Source organism: Varroa jacobsoni, unplaced genomic scaffold (genome assembly GCF_002532875.2).
Source record: "Varroa jacobsoni isolate VJ856 unplaced genomic scaffold, vjacob_1.0 scaffold_1030, whole genome shotgun sequence".
Taxonomy (NCBI): Eukaryota; Metazoa; Arthropoda; class Arachnida; order Mesostigmata; family Varroidae; genus Varroa; species Varroa jacobsoni.
In genome coordinates this window covers 115798-132868 of record NW_019213932.1, presented here as the reverse complement: position 1 = coordinate 132868, position 17071 = coordinate 115798, and the positions used below count along the sequence as shown (strand labels likewise).

Genomic DNA, 17071 nt, shown 5'->3' with positions numbered 1-17071 from the left:
TGTTGTATTAACAGAAAAAGTTATCTTTCTTAATCATAATATTGTTGCGGATTTGTTCACGGTATCTATTCTCTAACTCGTTGTGATCTTTATGTTGTATAATAGGTTGGCTGAAACCCACTTGTCGCAGTTTCGATAGTTTATCCAGATTAAAAATACACGGCTATCTTCAATAAGGACGTATCGTTTTAGTGCTTTGAAATGTTCAAGGCACAGCTGTTTGAACATCTGTAAACAATCTTGTGTGATGCTTTGAAAAAACACTCAAAATACGGTTCAATAGATAGCGCACACAACGATTTTTAGTTGTAACAACTAAGGCTGGAGCTAAGTCTCAAGCAACGACTGCTGTTCTTAATTACTAAATAACTTTGACGATAATGCAGTATTTTTTATTCAGTTCTCGTGATGAATTTCAATGTTTACTTTGTAGTTGCTAACTACCGGGTTGCCGAGTGTTTGGAAGACAAACACGAGCATTTTGCAATGAACGTCTACTATCGCCAATCGAGCCCCGGCTATAACCTTCACGATTCCAGTTAAGTTCTATTACAGACCGAGAAGGCGAATGTCTCGCTATGACACAACGATGAAGTAGAAAGCTTCATTTCTGCAAGTATGTTCAAACGACTTCGTGTGTACCTTCTCTTTCCATTCAGTTCTAGCCTTGCCTAACTGAAACATCGGTACTTGCCAGAAAAAAACCCAACAGATCGCGTAAGATTTCTGGGCGACGCACACTGTTTTTTTGCGCAGGTGTTTTCGTGGTTTCGCAGGTATCGGTTGCCCACAACAACCCCTTTCGTCCTCGCAACGACTCCTGTCCCAGTAGGCACGGCGGCGATGTTTTTGCCAAGCAAGGATAACCGCACATCCACGTCGTGCCGCCAGTTTTCCCCGTCATTCAGTTGAGTCTATCCTGCAGACGAGGACAACGAATCCAGTTCAACAGAGGAACAACAAGGGGGGAAGGTTCAAAACAAATGCAATAAAGGCGAATGGTGAAGGGCTAAGACGAGACCGGCTTCGTAGTGTTGCACACAAATATACTCGCTAACGGTAAACAAACGAATAGACCGCAACTAACCGTTGCACATTTTCCACTTTTTTCTTAGCCTGTTTTTCAGCTCTGTCTAGCTTTAGCCTCAGAGAGGACAGAGGCGACATCCTGCCCATCCCAGCTACTATTATCCCAGCTGTCTGTGTTTACGAGCATATTAGCTATTTTCAACGCAAAATTCATAATACAATGGCGGCCAGTTTTCGTCGTTGCAGCGCGTCTAGCCATCCGCTGGCCAAGCGACTTACCCCTGGGCTGACGCTGTATAAGCGCATTCCGTCTTGCCCCACGAACTGTCGTTCATTCTGTCTGCCAGACAAGTATGGACGTATATCGGCTTATCATCGCACAAGTTCTTTTTCTAATATCTTATAAGATCATAGTGGGTTTTATGTTATCCAGTGTTCATTTATTCGGGGTGAGCTGAGCAAAATCTGGGTTTGGTATACATAAATAATCGTTGTTGCATGTCTTTCCTTTGAATCTTCCGCTTGTTAACAGCCAACTAATAGCCAATTAACGGTCAAAATTGTACGTTGTTAGAAAAGAAACGTTTTGTTCAGACAAAATTGGGCGGCGGTGGGCTTTGATACTAAACCCGTTTTCCCTATACAGCAATTCCGATGCTTGCTAAAATAATAATTATATTTAAAGTATATATATATATATATATATATATTCAGTGTATACGCGACCCAAGCTGCAGGCAAAACTGTTATAATTCCAAGCCTAATGCGCTTGCTTAGGTAAATATCTAGAAAATAATTCTAGCTAAGCGAACATAGCTAATCTTCCCGAACGTATCCCAGCTTATTTACGCGCGAAATGTCGTGCCTCAGCTTCTTCATTTCAGGTTGAGATAGAACCTAAACGCCTTTTCAACGTTACCTACATTGCTAGGGACACATTTGGAGCTATTCGTACGCCACTTCTGTCCGAGATGGCTCCATTTAGGTCATCGAATTTTAACAGCTGTGAGTTGTTGCCGGCAAATCTGTTTTACCACTTCTGTTTGCCAAACGTAATTTGTCCGCATTTGCTGGAACCCACACTCGCAGTTACGAAAGCATCTCAGTACAATCCGGCCGAGTATAAGTGTCGCCCTTTATCCGAAACGTCGGCCTGCGCTGTTAACCCAGACCGCCCTCTAAATGAGGCAATACACGATCGCTCCATGGACATTGTTTTTCTTTCGCCTAGGGGAGCAGCCAATTAGTAGTTAGATATAGTGCGACGACAATGGTTCCGTGCTTGTCCTTGGCTAGAATTATGTGATTACGCGACGAAACAATCGTTTCGATTAATAGTTAATATTTATACGAATCGTGTAGACGTTAAGTCACAAGTAAGTGTACAGAGAAGTATAGAAACCTCTTCGCAGTTCAAAGAGAAAAGTGTCCTGTAAAAGGAACAGGATGGACGTAAAAATGAGATCAACAAAATGCGCCAGAATCCAATCGAATGAATTCGAAGAGCTGCTTTAGAAAGTTACCACAGATCATGAAGAACCTGCAGCTAGAAGATATTGTGTCATAACGTAGACTGTGCCCGTCGCTTTATAGGGCCTGTTCCGGCGGGTAGAGGACGGACAAAAACAATTTTTCCTCGCGGAACGTCTGGGGATTTACAGCTATAGCCATGTCCTTTTATATGTGCATATTATAATAACAGTGAAGGCTTTTCGTGCTTTGTGCTGCTTTCTTCAGCTTTAGGTCTTTAGAACTCCTTCAGTCTTCGTCGCATTGGTGCTCCCCGGAGGATCATGCGCCTAATTCGTGATAGGTCGCACGAGGAGCCTGCTGCGTGCCGTACGACTTTGCCTTTGACGTAAATAAGATTTCACACTTGGGTTTCGGTATTGTTTCTATCGAAATGTAGAATTGCAGAAAATTTAAGGCAAAATAGAACACGTTCCTCTTATTTGAATTAGCTTAAATGAAATGAAGGTATATTTATTCACATCAATAACAGAAGCCATAAGCACTGTGGCTTTATATGGTCGTGCGTACAATATTTATCAACTTTGTATTCGAATTAACTTAGTCTCGTTCTCTAACTGTTCACGGTTGATATTCAACAACGACCTATTGGTACTTGCATGTTAAGATCAACGTAATATCTAAGTCGCTTGCTTAACACCCGCATATATATACGTTGTCTAGAACATATATTAGGAACAACCGGTAGGAAGGACCACCTCGGGTATCCGAGGTTTCTCTAGCAGCAAATCGGGGCGGATGCGTTTCGGGAAGATTGACCAGTCAATAATAAGGTTTTCGAGTTCGTTTGACCATTTTAAGACACATTGCTATAATATGTTATTGAAATGTAGTTTGAAAGGCTTTAGATTTGCACATAACAAGATGTCCATATGTAACGAAATCACAAGGGTATTTCCCTGGCATTATCTTCCAAAAGCTTCTCCTACAGTTTGCGGGTAATTGAAACGCCAGTAAAAACAACACGAATCGATATAAAAGAGCGCTGCTTTAATAAAAAAAAAAAAAAAAAAGTTTTCTATTATAGTATAAATATATGGCTTGTCGTACTCGAACAGCGAACCATACCCAGTAATGATGACATATATATGCATTTTATAAGTATATTCATAGGGAGCCAATAAAGCCGTGAGTTGAGTCCGTCCACTTGTTTCTATCGGCTGCTTTTTATTGCATCTACTTTTTTTTTATTTTCGTTTTTCTTCGTTTCGTTGCAGCAGTTACCCTTTAGTGATTCTCAACATAACAGGAGCTCGTGCCTCGTATGTTTGAATCGACGTATCCTGCTGCATGTAGCCTGCTGATCGAGACTGTCGCCTACCAAATTAGTGTAATGTCATACCTGTATGCTTTGCGCTCATTGCCATTAACATAAACATTAAATTCGAGCTGTTTGTGCGGTCGTCATCATGTTAACTGAGTTCCTTCTATCATTTCCATCTAGAAGCACCTGTCAGGTCTTAGACAATAACAACGTCGACAAAAACATCGTCGAGTTACCCCTGTCGTCTCTTAACTTGCGCCCCGTTGCCCTTGCCGCATATACTCACTCTCTTTTTGAGTCGCAGTACTTTGCCCAAAGACGTTGCGTCCTACAATGACAGTTGCGGCCATACCCGGCTATAGCCAATGTCTCGCATTTGTCCCTCCCTATCGGTGTCTCTATTAGCCTCTATTTGCAAGGTTCGGCGTTTCTCACGCTGGTCTTGCTCCGCTATTAGGTACCGCCAAACCCGGTATGGGTTCATTTGTGTGCTTTGGGCTAAAGACACTAAGCGAATCTGATCTCGACGCGTTTACCTTTGGTCCCAAAGCAGTGACTAGACCTCCAGAGCCTCCTTTCGTTCTTTCGCCCGTACAACCTCATAAATATAACTAACGGAACGAACGATGGCTGAGCAATGTTAAAGGCAATAATAAAATCAGCCGTGGAGTGTGGTAGCCTAAGGTGTTTTCTCTAAACAGTGGTCAATTGCTTATGACCATAGAAGATCGACAATGTGCGTTTCCAGGACTCTCCGTCTCGATTTTGCTTTACTCCTCCTCGTTTTAGTGTTTTTATTTTGTCTGACTTTTCCACATCGCAAGCTTCTTCTTGTGTGCACGATCGTTGGTCGCCGCTTGTTGACCAGTTAACGTCCAGTGTTATTGTGCTAGTTACCCGAAGCTAAACTCCATTACTGTCTAAGTAGGCTAGCGTCCTCGTTGTCTTGACTCGAACAGATGCGCGATATATTACACTTGACGGGGTAAATTCTACTGCCGTACTGAGATTAGGCAACAAACGGAAAAAGAACCTAGGTGTTATAGTTGTTTATGATTAGAGTGACTGTTGGATTCAGTTACATAGCTTATGGCCAGAACAGACTTCCGTTCTGATAGTGCTGAAACCTCACTACGGGTTAGGGAAAACAGTTCTTACCAGAAGCAACCTCGGCGTAAGCGGTTTTCCTCAGCTGATGGCTGACATAAATTATAATGGCAGATTTTCGTCAAAACCCGGGACGAAATAAACCAGATGACTGGACCTTACCGGCAGTATTTGCCCAGCCTCGAACGAAAACTACTTTACGTGTCTTGAGATTTTACGAACAAACATTTCACAATGATGCTATCACGGGGATAATACTACTACAGATAATGTTAATAAAAATAAGTACATAATTGTTAATTATCAATAATTCCGTTCCAGTCTGAAGTCGTACTTTTACTATGACAGCAGACGACCCCCCAGTGTCTCATGTTCCCTACTTCACTAGAAAAAAAAATGCAGGCGCTTACGTTAATTAAATGTGCACGTTACCAGCTCCCAAAAATATAATAATCCTAATGAGCAAATCGTCTATAAGGGACTATAATCTCTCAAGGCGGGCAAACACATAAATATGGAGTAGGGGCAAATCGGCAGGTCAAGTAACGAAAACAGTGTTTACATCCAAGACACACAAATAATGCGCCTGGTTTGTGATGGCATTATTCAATGAAATATTCTGTTCTGATATATGAATTAAAGGCTTCCGAGGAGCCAAACAAGGTACATGGCTATTCTGTTATCAACAATAACTGTGGGCGTCTAGAATGGCAGGCATTAGTCCTTGTAGAATAATAGGGTCTCAATGGTTTCGGAGGCAACAAGGCGGTCATGGCATTGAGCGAAGTTATGAATCTTCGATCAGCTCGAAAAGATGGCCGGAACGTTTGTTATCGTTCAGGCTTCTTGAACGGGCTTAACGCACGTTGCAAACAAATTTCATTAAAGCCAATCAATCGTATTGGCTGGCTGGATTCGGGCGCGCCGGTAGAATACCTTAGACCTCATACCGATAATGATTTAACGTAAGAAACATTAAGATTTGGTATCCTTGATGATCCGTGATGGTACTTGGTACAGGCGTATGTCCGAACGTAATAGCAGTGATCATACACATAATGATAATATTAATATAAAAAAAAAATAATAACAACAGCCTACCTCGATTACAACAGAAAATTGCTTGAAGGAAAGTGGTACTTGAACATTTCGCACATGTAAATAGCTCATCAAAAGAACACAGTAAGGACACCTTTGTCGCTTCGTTCACGCTTCTAGTCGTGAAAAATCCTAACGCAGTGTTTACTTTGTACGAAGTAAACACCGTGTATACATATCACATTTAGACAGGACATATAGCATTCAGTTCCACAAAAGCCCAGGTATTTGTCTAAAGCAATAGGTGTACCGAAATGGCAGCCACTACGCGACCCTGATAACTTACCGACCTGGGCACGATTGTATATCACCGTGTCATCTTGCGGAGTGAAGGTTGACTCAATACCTTGAACTGTTCTTGCCCGCCTTAGCCTACAGTTGTAACGAATATACAGGCGCTCTGGAGAGTGGATCTTGGGTAAGTGTCATTGGTCACTAAGTTAACGAAGCCGTGGCTATCCACCTGTTTGCTTGTCTGCTTACAGAAGGCCTGAGTCATCCGACGACCCAGTTGTCATCCTCATTGGTCCACCGTCGACAGCGAAGGCTAACTAGAGGCAACAGCATTCGCTAAACAGAAAAAGGTATATTTCTGTTTAGGACACTAACGCTAGGTGTGTACAGTAGGCTCTATTCCCGTTGGCTTCTCCAAGCGCCGACTGAATCCGTCATGGCCTTTTGGCCTTCTATCTTCCAACAGACAGCATCTGCCTGTTACTACAGAGCCCAGAGAAATCGAGCGCCACCGCTCGTAAATAAGTATCTACTATTGTGGCATATACATATATTATGCTTGTTTTAATTATTTTACTTGACGTCATCAGCGCGGTTGTACTATAACCGCGAACATAAAATTCCCGGCTGACCATCGTCATTTTGCAGTACCAAAGCATGGAATATGTCCAACAGAACGATAACTATATATATATATATATATATATATCGATAACGACGACCCATTCTGTTGGGTGTACAGATATATTCAGACTCTTGCAAGTAAATAAACACGCGGCTGTCAATAGGGGCTTGGCTCCACTCGGGTCAGATAGCTGAGTTATTGGCCAGTGTTTCATCGTGGAGAAACAACAACTCACGGGATAACGTAGCGTACAAAATAGATGCCTGGTGTTTTACGTTCGATGCCACTGTCTTACCTACGTGGTGCTTCAAGCGATTGGCTTCTTCCGACTCGTCTCTGGTCTCGACGCTCGACCACGTCATACATTTCTAGATTTAGTAGATAATTTCGCAGCCGCTACAATGGATAACGGAGCCTATATCGGGGCTATACTTTGTTCTCACTCTTCTATTCATCTTCTACAAACAATAACTGTATTGCTTGTACTAACTGTACCAATGTGACATTTCTTTGATGGTAATAACAATACTAGCGATATTTAATAAAAGGGAAATACTTGGTAAAAGATCTGGACATAGTTGATTAAAAAAATGTGATAACACGGAAGCAAATATGGACGACCAGATAAATAGTGGTTCAGCGTCCTGAAGGAGAACAATCCCGCCGGAGAGTCCAACACTAGCTGCAGAAAATTTGATAATTCAAGGCTATTACTATTGTTTCTTTATTTATTCGTTTGGAATGTTGGGGTGGATGACAATGTAGCCAGTGAAGAACGGCGGATGTCTATCGCGGTGGGGCTGCAGCTTAAACAAAGGAAGCGAAGCGGTTCACTTGGAGGCAATTGTTAGAATATATGAAGAAGTGGGTGGAAAGTATAGAGAGGGGTCAGGAAATGAGTGTTTTGAGATAATCGAAAATCCCTTAACGATTTGTTGATTAAATCATTATTTAGACAACACACAATGTAAACTCTACGATAAGAAGCCTCGCGAAAAACCGCGCTTCTTCCGCGATTTCTAGGTGTGATATCAGTATACGCGCATTGAGCTATATAAAGTCAAACTTTATGTAGTTTATTCCTGCTCAAAGCGCACTTTGAGCAAAGATTAAGCTATTAGCTTAATCTTTCCAACTCCAAATAACTCCAAATGTCCAAATCTCTACCAGAATGGCCTTCATTTCTAGGAAGGGAAACTGTGTGAAATGACCTCCCACAATCATTAGGTATCTTCATCATTTAATGTTATTAGCATTAACAGTAGATTTCAAATAATCATGGGAAGAATCTTTACCACTTTATAAAAAAATTCTCGATGTATATCAACAGTCATAATAGTAATACTGACAATAATAGCCAAATTATTTACCGTCATTTTATAAGTCTTTAGGGTTGCAAACAATGCATTGCCTGTTAGAAGTTACGCTTAATAAATTATCCCATTTTTTCATTGTGCAGTTTCTGTAACTTTTCCGAGCACCGCTGGCCATTTTTATCGTGATCTAGATCTATAGGTCGTTAATTATGGGTGATCTTCGGTGCTCCATTAGTTTATCAGAGACTCCGAAGTTACACAGCTTTTGGATTGATTGGCCCGACTAAGCAGCATTCCCTGCGTATGTACTTAATATTCCTCCTTAGGTTTGCTATCAAATATTCATTCTGTTCTATTCTATGTTGCCGTTTATTGTTTGTTGGAGACAAGCGTGTCATGTGTATGACATTCGTCTGGATAACTCGACGTGATTACCACGAACACCACTCTGATAATGTTGTATATATGTAACTATATTATATACCGTTTGCAGGACACCGATAGCACCAACCATCCTAACGAGAATGGGTAATTCCAGCTATTTTTAATCTTTTCTGTGCCGCCTTCCGTAGGTCTTCTGTTTACTCCGCATAGGTTAACGTGATGTTCCATCTATACAGTATCCTATACACCTTGGAGACAATAGGACTTACGTAAGCAAACATCCTGCTAGACAGACATTTTCCCGTATTTATCTTATAAATACCGGTTGATTTGGACTCATCGGCACAAGGTAACGCATAAAGGTTTCTGTTTACATTGTCGTCCTCCTAGGAACGAAACTATAACTTAGTGTTGAGCTACTTTGATAATCGAGCAGGTACTTTCTAAAGGGAAGTGTCTATTCGACTCGAAATCGCTTACTAGAAATCACAATTACTACTGTGCCTGCATTATATCGAAAAAATCGAAGGTATTAGGTAGACATTTAATGTAGCAGAGCCGGAAAATCTGCTAACGTATTGCCCCGATAATTCGAAGTACCGCGTATCGTCATGTTCCCCACAATTAGTTAATCAAATGGCCATCTGGAAATTTCGTACACGGTCGAGTTTAGTTGAAAACAATTTCATGCGCCAACTACCTGCATAATCTTTCAGCGAAGCCTGCCTGCCTACCTATAGCCCTGCCTCTCTCTGCTGTCTAACGATACGCTATGTACTAACATGTCGGAAGCATATTCAAGCTGCTGCTGCTGCATAATGGAAGCGGCGCTTATCGACGCGCCTGCTACAATGGCTGCTTATTATACTACGTATAAATATTCGAGCCGTTACACACAAGTAGTTTGCTCTTAGAGGTAAGTGATTCCAGATATAGTACCTCAACTGCCGCCATTGCTACCTATTCGATGCTTGTTACGAATGCAGGTTATTTTAAAGTGAATCTTATTGATTTCAGCCTTTTTGTGACTGACTATGCATGGACAGAACTTATAGTGGAAGTAGGAAATGATCGCACTGAGGAACAGCGGATTCCAAGAATAGGAAACACTCACGAACAGAAACTCTGGAGTGAATCGGAAGTGTGCAGTTGACAGGCTTTCTCTGCCCCTTGGAATTTACAAACATGCAGTACGCAGAGAGAGAGAGAGAGGGCCATTCCTACCAATTTTTGACCGGTTTTTAACGATCTCTCAATTGTGTTACAACGTAGCAAAATTCGAGCTTACTGTGTTAATAACCGTTCTTTAATTTCCGTCTCGAAATCAACGGTTTTAGTTACCTAGCGGAAAAGGAGAGCTTGAACTGTGATCAGGACTACGCGCGTCTCAAATGCTCTAGATAGTTCCAAAGTTGGTCAGCTCAAGACTAAGAAGGGACTTGTTTTTCAGATGAATCGCGTTTCTGGATTATGGATAATAACGCTCAATACTTTCTGTCAGCAAAATATTTCACAAGTCCTGCGCAATTTAACGTATCGAACATCCGAGCAAGCGGGGCCAGCAGGAGGTAACCTAGGGTGAAATACTGCTCGAAATACGAGAATGGTTTTCGGCTGGCAGACGTGCGCTCGTGCATGATGAATCCCTATCTCATATGGTGAAGTTTATTAAGGAAGAAGGTATTTATCGATAACGGTGTTGAAGTTTTGCCGTAGTTAGGAAAAATTTTCGACTCGTCGTCGATAGAAAACGTGTGACATCGTGTCAAAGGGCAGACCAGGTCCAAACAGGAGATCACGATAATCTCACAACTTAAGAATGCAGTGCTCCAAACATAGGCCCAGGACCCATGCATGACGGCGATAATGCGAAACTGCATTCAGAGCATGGAGTTGCAACGGCGATCCTAGTCAGGAGTACGAGAGCTAGTTGCTCACTTTGTTAGCAGCTTCCTTTTTGTGGCAGTTTCCTCCAGCGGAAGTACGATTATAACTAAAAAGCATAGGGACACAGATAAAGCCCGACGATATACAGAAGCTCTATATGGCTCTATTTGACTGGTCGAAAGCGGTAGATCTCCATAACCAGTAAAATATCTTGATACCAAAAACAATGCTTATCTAGGCTTGTGTATGTTAAGGCTGTTACTTCTAGACATCAAAAACCGATACCTGCGTTCAACGATGGAGTTGTCCGTATTCAAGCTTCTATAGCATTGCTTAATCGAAACGTTTCCTATGCCTTTCAACTTCCAAGTTACCAAACGTATTTTTGTAAATATTACTAGTTGAAAAAACTCGCGCATGTTTCCACCTCCTAAAACAAGGAGCATCGACTTTTCGATTTTATTAGTATTATGTAGTAGCAGCATTGGTAATCGTCGATATAGATTTCAGTCTACCCATACAGGATCAGTATAAATAAATTTATGTTTCTTAGTTGCAACGATGCAATGAACATTTATGAGCATTGGATCTATAAATTGAACGCGATGTTGGAATATTAATATTAGTAAAAATGAGGAACTTATGAACGGACTCAGTTATCATACCCAAATATCGTGAAGCAAGTTTATCACGCAATTTATATGCGGGACGCTGTAGTTCAGACAGAGAAAAGCGGCCTATTACGACATTATTTTATTACCATTACATCCAACAGCGACCTTAAATTTGTGTGCAATAATCATACTCCATCAGATTTTTATGTTCTAGCCATTTCACAAAAAAGGCCTTAATGTAAAAATGTTAAATCAGAAAAATGATACGTTTAGCAGGTTGCACAACAGGACTCCAATAGTACTCGCCCATACGACGTCAGCCTTATGCGCGACGATACTCTAACATCGATTTCAAACGAAACGGTACAAATTATCCCAGGATCTTTCTAACCGCCCGCCACGCTTTTTTTTCCCTACGCTCTAACCCTACGACACTACCTGCTCGTCATCCTAATATCTCGTTGCTGCGCAAGCCATAAACTATATAAATCTATCGTTTTTTAATTCACACGGCCGGAACTTCTCGTTCTATCTGTAAGCCTAAAAGCCGATTCTCGTTTCATGCTGCCGCGCGTAGGTAGCACATCCCAATTTTCCTATTCAACCTAATTACGTCTAGGAAAGAGACAGTATCAAAAAATATCTTCAACGACAACAAGCCCAGTTCACGTTCCTTCTCTCCCTAGCAATGCTATGATAGCTCGTCGAAAAAGGGACAGCTTCGATTCCTTAGTTGCCCCAATCATACCCCGGCAGCCGTGCCGTCGCCGCAACCTCCCACGTTTGCTCTTCACTAGGATATCCGTGGCATGAAACGTGTGAGCGACACTGAACTTCTTTCGAATCATTAAGTGTACCCTAGAGTGAATCATCAGCTGAGTCGTAAGCAGTACCAGTAGTAGGAGCAGAAATCGTTGGTCTTATTTATAGGTGGTCACAATGGCAAATTTTTCAAAAACAAAAATAAAGCAAAAAAAATAGAACGACGGATATCGATCACGCAATTACTACTGTGACCATTATAACCACGGTAAAATTCGTCGTGTGCATAGGTAATGCAGATAAGTAAACTCAAGCTCTCAGGCATCATAATAATAATAACAGACTATGTATGTGGCAATTACATGAAAGCAACGTGGTTCTTCGATGTTGATCGATGATGACCGATCGGCTTCGATATTGACGGAAAAGAAGTGAAAGCAGGATTGACTCGAACGGCTCTTTTCATTGTACAAGTTCAAACTAAATGACTACAAATATATAGGCTTAAAAATGTCTTTTCCTTTCGTTCACCTACGAAAGTGCTATTTTACATTTTCCGGTTCCTAAGGTTCTTATGACGCTTTTTTTGCGGGAATCTGCATGAGGTGACCTGTGGTGAAACGCCGTCTTAAGACCTTGTAACTGTGCTATATAGGTTATAAAAGGTTACTACTTAGTAGTAAAGTTCATATAAACAGTGCGTATACTATTGTAGGACGTGGTTTTGTTGTCCGTTGTTTTTGGCATGAGTATTGTGGTCCGCGTCGCAGTTACTTTTTGTTTGCTCCCTCCTTGCGATTGTTATTGGGGAAAGGTTCAGAAGTTCTACGCAAGTATTTACCCATAAACTCTTTCTATTTAACTTGGCAATTGCAACTGCTACTATGAATAAAAGTAGATTGCAAACTTAGCTTGGCGAACTGATGAACCTGGTCGTAAAGCGATCAGTGATGGATTTCACGGACCAAGCTTGATCAGTTTTGGAGGTTTCTTCGGCGCACCCACAGCACGTAAAAACGAACTAATTCAACAAAGGATGACACGGAACCCTTGTTCCACTATAGAGCGGTGTTACATAGAGTCACTGTGACGATGACCTTTGTAACTGTTAGCTTGATTGCACTCGTTTGTTATACGGCCTCTAGATATGGCTGCGCTAAGGCAGAACACTTCTTAAATAATTAATTGAAAATAAATACCGGCACACATACACGCAATAAACTCAGAGCAGTTCACTAACCCTTAATGAAAAAAAAACACGAATGATAACTACTGCTATGCGCGTTAAATAGGTTTTCCATTGTTCATAGTTAAGCTAGAAGAGATACAGGGCCGTATAGCCATAATACAGCCGCCGGTCACTGCTGGGTTGGGCTGGGCATAGGTGTGAGAACGGAGACTACTCAGGCGAAAAGAGATGAAAATTTTGTCGTTTTTTTTACCAATCAACCGCATCCGCTCCTAACTTGTTTATTTCGCTATCATAAGAACAAAAATAGAGGTCCCTTACCGTAATAAGAAATCTATGGTGAATGGAATTATTTGCACGGCACGACAAAATTGACAACGCGGCCGCAACAGCTCCGTTGCGTGACGACCAACGTAAAATACGTTGTTTGATGAAATAACTTGTTTTCCTGCTCGTTTGGTCGGGTTGTTCCTAGTTGATGTTGTTGAGTTCTGTGGACAGGCGTGATAAAGCAACAGTAGATAGTAACAGTTTGGGTTTCGTTTAGGATATTTTGAAAGCATAAAATATTCAGCGCCTTTACAAGAGTTAGCAGCGAGACAGTTGCGGTTCGAAAAAAAAATTGTCACTGATCTAGAAGCTTTAACTTATTTATTTTGGCTAGAACCTGTAGAGAAGCCTGAGAAAGGGCTTGATTCGCTTGTAAATGTAAATTCATCAGCATTAACAGCTAGGACGTCCGTATCCTTGAAAAAATGCAGCAAAATTAAGCTAGATCCTGCCCTAATAGCTGTTTCAACGTTAATTCAAATGATTGTACGATGATTAGGTAATGATTTAAGAAAGATACCAATCAGTTTCGTACAGACGGATGAACATCGTACGAACTCGATTGTTACTTATTGTATAGATTTTTACTTGTTTGTTAGACTTTTAACATATTATTGTTTGCTCTTTTGTAGAAATATTCATTGCTACAGTTAAGAAATTGTTTACCGCCTTTATGCGTTGTAAACGTCTTCCAGGCTCAGGGCCTCTTGAGCGTTCTCTAATGCTGACGCCAAAACCTTTGGGTGTAGTATCACTCTCAAGCCACTATGTATTCTGACGCCATGACGCAATTCGTTGTGTATTCGTTACGAAAAACGTTTTTCCAGCCGTTTGTTTTCTTCACGAGGACTCTTCCACGTTAGATTGTTTCTCGACCTTCCATGGCGCCACTCACCGTAAACGATAGCCGTCAATCAGTGGAACTCATGTGTTTGGCTACTAGTAATAGACAACATTTCATTATCACCTTGCTCTAACGACAATCTGACTACACAGTTTTCCTGCCTTTTTTCTTGTACCCGAACAGCGCATACTTCAGACGAACAGAAGTTACACCAAGCAACTACTGAAGTCACTATGAAATAAGAACTCTGTCGTCTTCGTAAGGTAAGAATAGACCAATATACAGGTAGATTCTACGTCGCGAGTTCACCGCATCTACAACGTCTGTCAGCTGGTCGGTAATTCTCGTCGTTCACTCACGTTACCAGCTAATCCTCAATAATATCGCCTACGACAATGACTATCGATGTGCACTCTTGGGCCGGAGTTGTCTAATACGAACCATCGATTCAACGTGACGCACGAAACCGAATAAAACAACGAAGCATCAGACGGCGTCCCACTGTCGCCGTTGATGTTCTTTACACGTTACTATAACACTAAAGCTGGCAGTAAAATATCGACAGCCGCGGCCATATGGCGGCGTCCGGAGCACGCCTCCTTGGTGGCCGTTTCAGCTAGGCCGCACGTTCACACAGACACACACATGGACCCACAGACAGAACCGTTGTTACTTTCGTTGCCTATAGTTAACTAGCCAGACAGCTGCTAGCAGCAGGCGGCGATGTCCTTCCTTGTGGCTCCTTTCTGTATGGTCGACTCGCCGTAAAGCTTTCCGTGCCCTCCGCCTCTACAGCCCTCAGCCGTCAGGACCTTCGGTAAACGCTGCCAATGCTGCTTACTTTCTCCATGCCAGCGTTACCCTCAATGGTGGTGATAACCGGATAGGTCTGCACATACCGTCACTGCATAGCTATTTAGTATAGGATCTGAGGAACTCAACAGAGTCTACACAGTCACACACACGAAGCACGGAGCACATGGTAAACTGTTCACGTTAATCTGTGCGGAGCAATTGGTGCCCACATCGAAGATCACATGGGCGTCTTGGCTCTTTTCTCCTTCATATGGTTGTAATCATATACGGGCTTACTTTCCTGGCAGGCAAACGGAAACGACTTAGCGTTTCTCTAGTCTCAACATAGGTAACGGGTAAGGGCCAACGTGAGCGGTATAGTTCATTCCGTTTCTAATGGTTAATTAAAATTAGCACTAACACGTAGCCTTCGCCGCGGTGCAGTGCGAACATTGAGATGTTCTAGGTTCAAATCGGGCGTAGATACACGGCTCGCTTCGTCTTGAAATGGACTACCAGCCGTATGACATAATGCTCGGTTAAGGCAGCGGCCCCGGAACTGAAAGTTGAAATATTTATCTAGCCTTACTAGACAGAATGGCTCTTGCCTTGGGCGAACAATCCTACAAGCGTTCATGTTGTTTGCGTTGCTGTCGACCTGTGAAGGTGAAGACGAAAGCTAGTGTTATTATTGGGTTATATTCTTAATGATTGGCGTAAGTTGAGTTTGATGTAGATGGGTCTTGACAGCGTCCAACCTGCCGCTCCGGCCATTGCGCATTGCTGTTTCGTGTTTAGTAAGGTCAAAGGCCGACAATACTAGCTCAGGCTTGAATCAGCCCAATCCCGTACAAAACCAAGCCAAACAACACTACCCGGTACCAGAAAATTTGATTTTGAGAACTTATACAACATATTGGATCTAGTTAGCTGGGTTCCCTGGCGAGCTGCCGTATCTGTCCTGTTGTTCCGTATTGGACAATGCTCCAAACAGCCAACGGCGGCTGCTGCTGGTATTACAGTGCTCACGACCGTACTCTACTCCGTTCGACAAGCTTTACCCTTTCTTTTTTCTTCCCCAAAGCACAATTGAGTCTAGTCGAAAACTGGACTCATGGAATCATTGGGGCGTTGCGTTTAACCCGCGGAAGCGACGAAGAGCGGAAACTGGACAAAAAAGGCCACATGCCGCGTTTGCGCCGCTGCCGCTACCTTCGTGGTAAAGCCAGACTCGGACGGAAGTTTGGAAGCGCGCGAAAGGCTCTTAGCGGTACAACAAAACTCTAGCTGGCACTTGTTGAACGTCGCGGTAAAGGGAATTCGGGAGCGTGTTGATCCTCTGCAAGAGATACTTACTTACATTGGCAGCAATCGCTTGGTTCGATCTATATTACTTTGCGACGATGCATAAATTCGAATAAGACCCTTTAATAATTCAAGTAATCGCATTAAGATGAAAATAATGCTAAAGAATACTTACGAGGGTAAATACGGATTTAGCAAAATGCATTTTGTTAGAAACGTGTTAAATTTACCAAGATGTAGGCCTCCCTATGCATGATTTGTGGTTAGAACAAAGGTCCATAACGTAACTGGAAAATATTTTGTTACGTTTACATATAACACCTGAATATCTATAGGGCAGCAAGCGAATTAGCTAGAAATAGCCACTTCCGAGTAGTCGACCTTCTTCGTTGTAATTAGAGATGCTAATTTCGATCGATCCGTGATTTCTTCCTGTGAACCCGGTGTTAGGTGATTCTGGTGGCTGGTAAAAATAAAATCACTCGTTTCACCCCGTCCCTGCTGTGAGGGCTAAAAAAAGTTACAGGGTTTGCTGCCATATTTTCCCTACGAATCTGTTAACTGGGCATCTCCTCAGGGAAGTTAGGCTTGTTTTGATAATGATTTCGGCGTCGTGTATACTCGTAGACGGCTTTGAATTATTCTCGAAATATTTTTGATCTAATAAGAGTTGGTTCCCTTTTCATGCATATGGAAAGCTTGCAATAACAATCTCTATAAGCGTATTATATGGTACCGTGCGTTACAACATCAATATT

General features: G+C 42.1%; 1 protein-coding gene across 3 annotated transcripts in view; it reads right to left on the bottom strand.

Moving 5' to 3' along the window:
• Positions 1 to 15186, bottom strand: part of TBC1D16 (TBC1 domain family member 16) — a 79130-nt gene extending 63944 nt beyond the window's left edge. Inside the window, exons 1-2 of one of the 3 annotated variants that reach the window (XM_022842978.2) lie at positions 14036 to 15186; positions 13361 to 13530 (exon numbers count right to left, since the gene is read on the bottom strand). The gene's annotated coding sequence lies outside the window, so the exon portion shown is untranslated. Of the gene's footprint in view, positions 1 to 6314; positions 6498 to 13360; positions 13531 to 14035 lie in introns of those variants that run through there. The other 2 variants (XM_022842980.2, XM_022842979.2) reach the window with 2 other exon arrangements.
• Positions 15187 to 17071: the final 1885 nt, after the last annotated feature.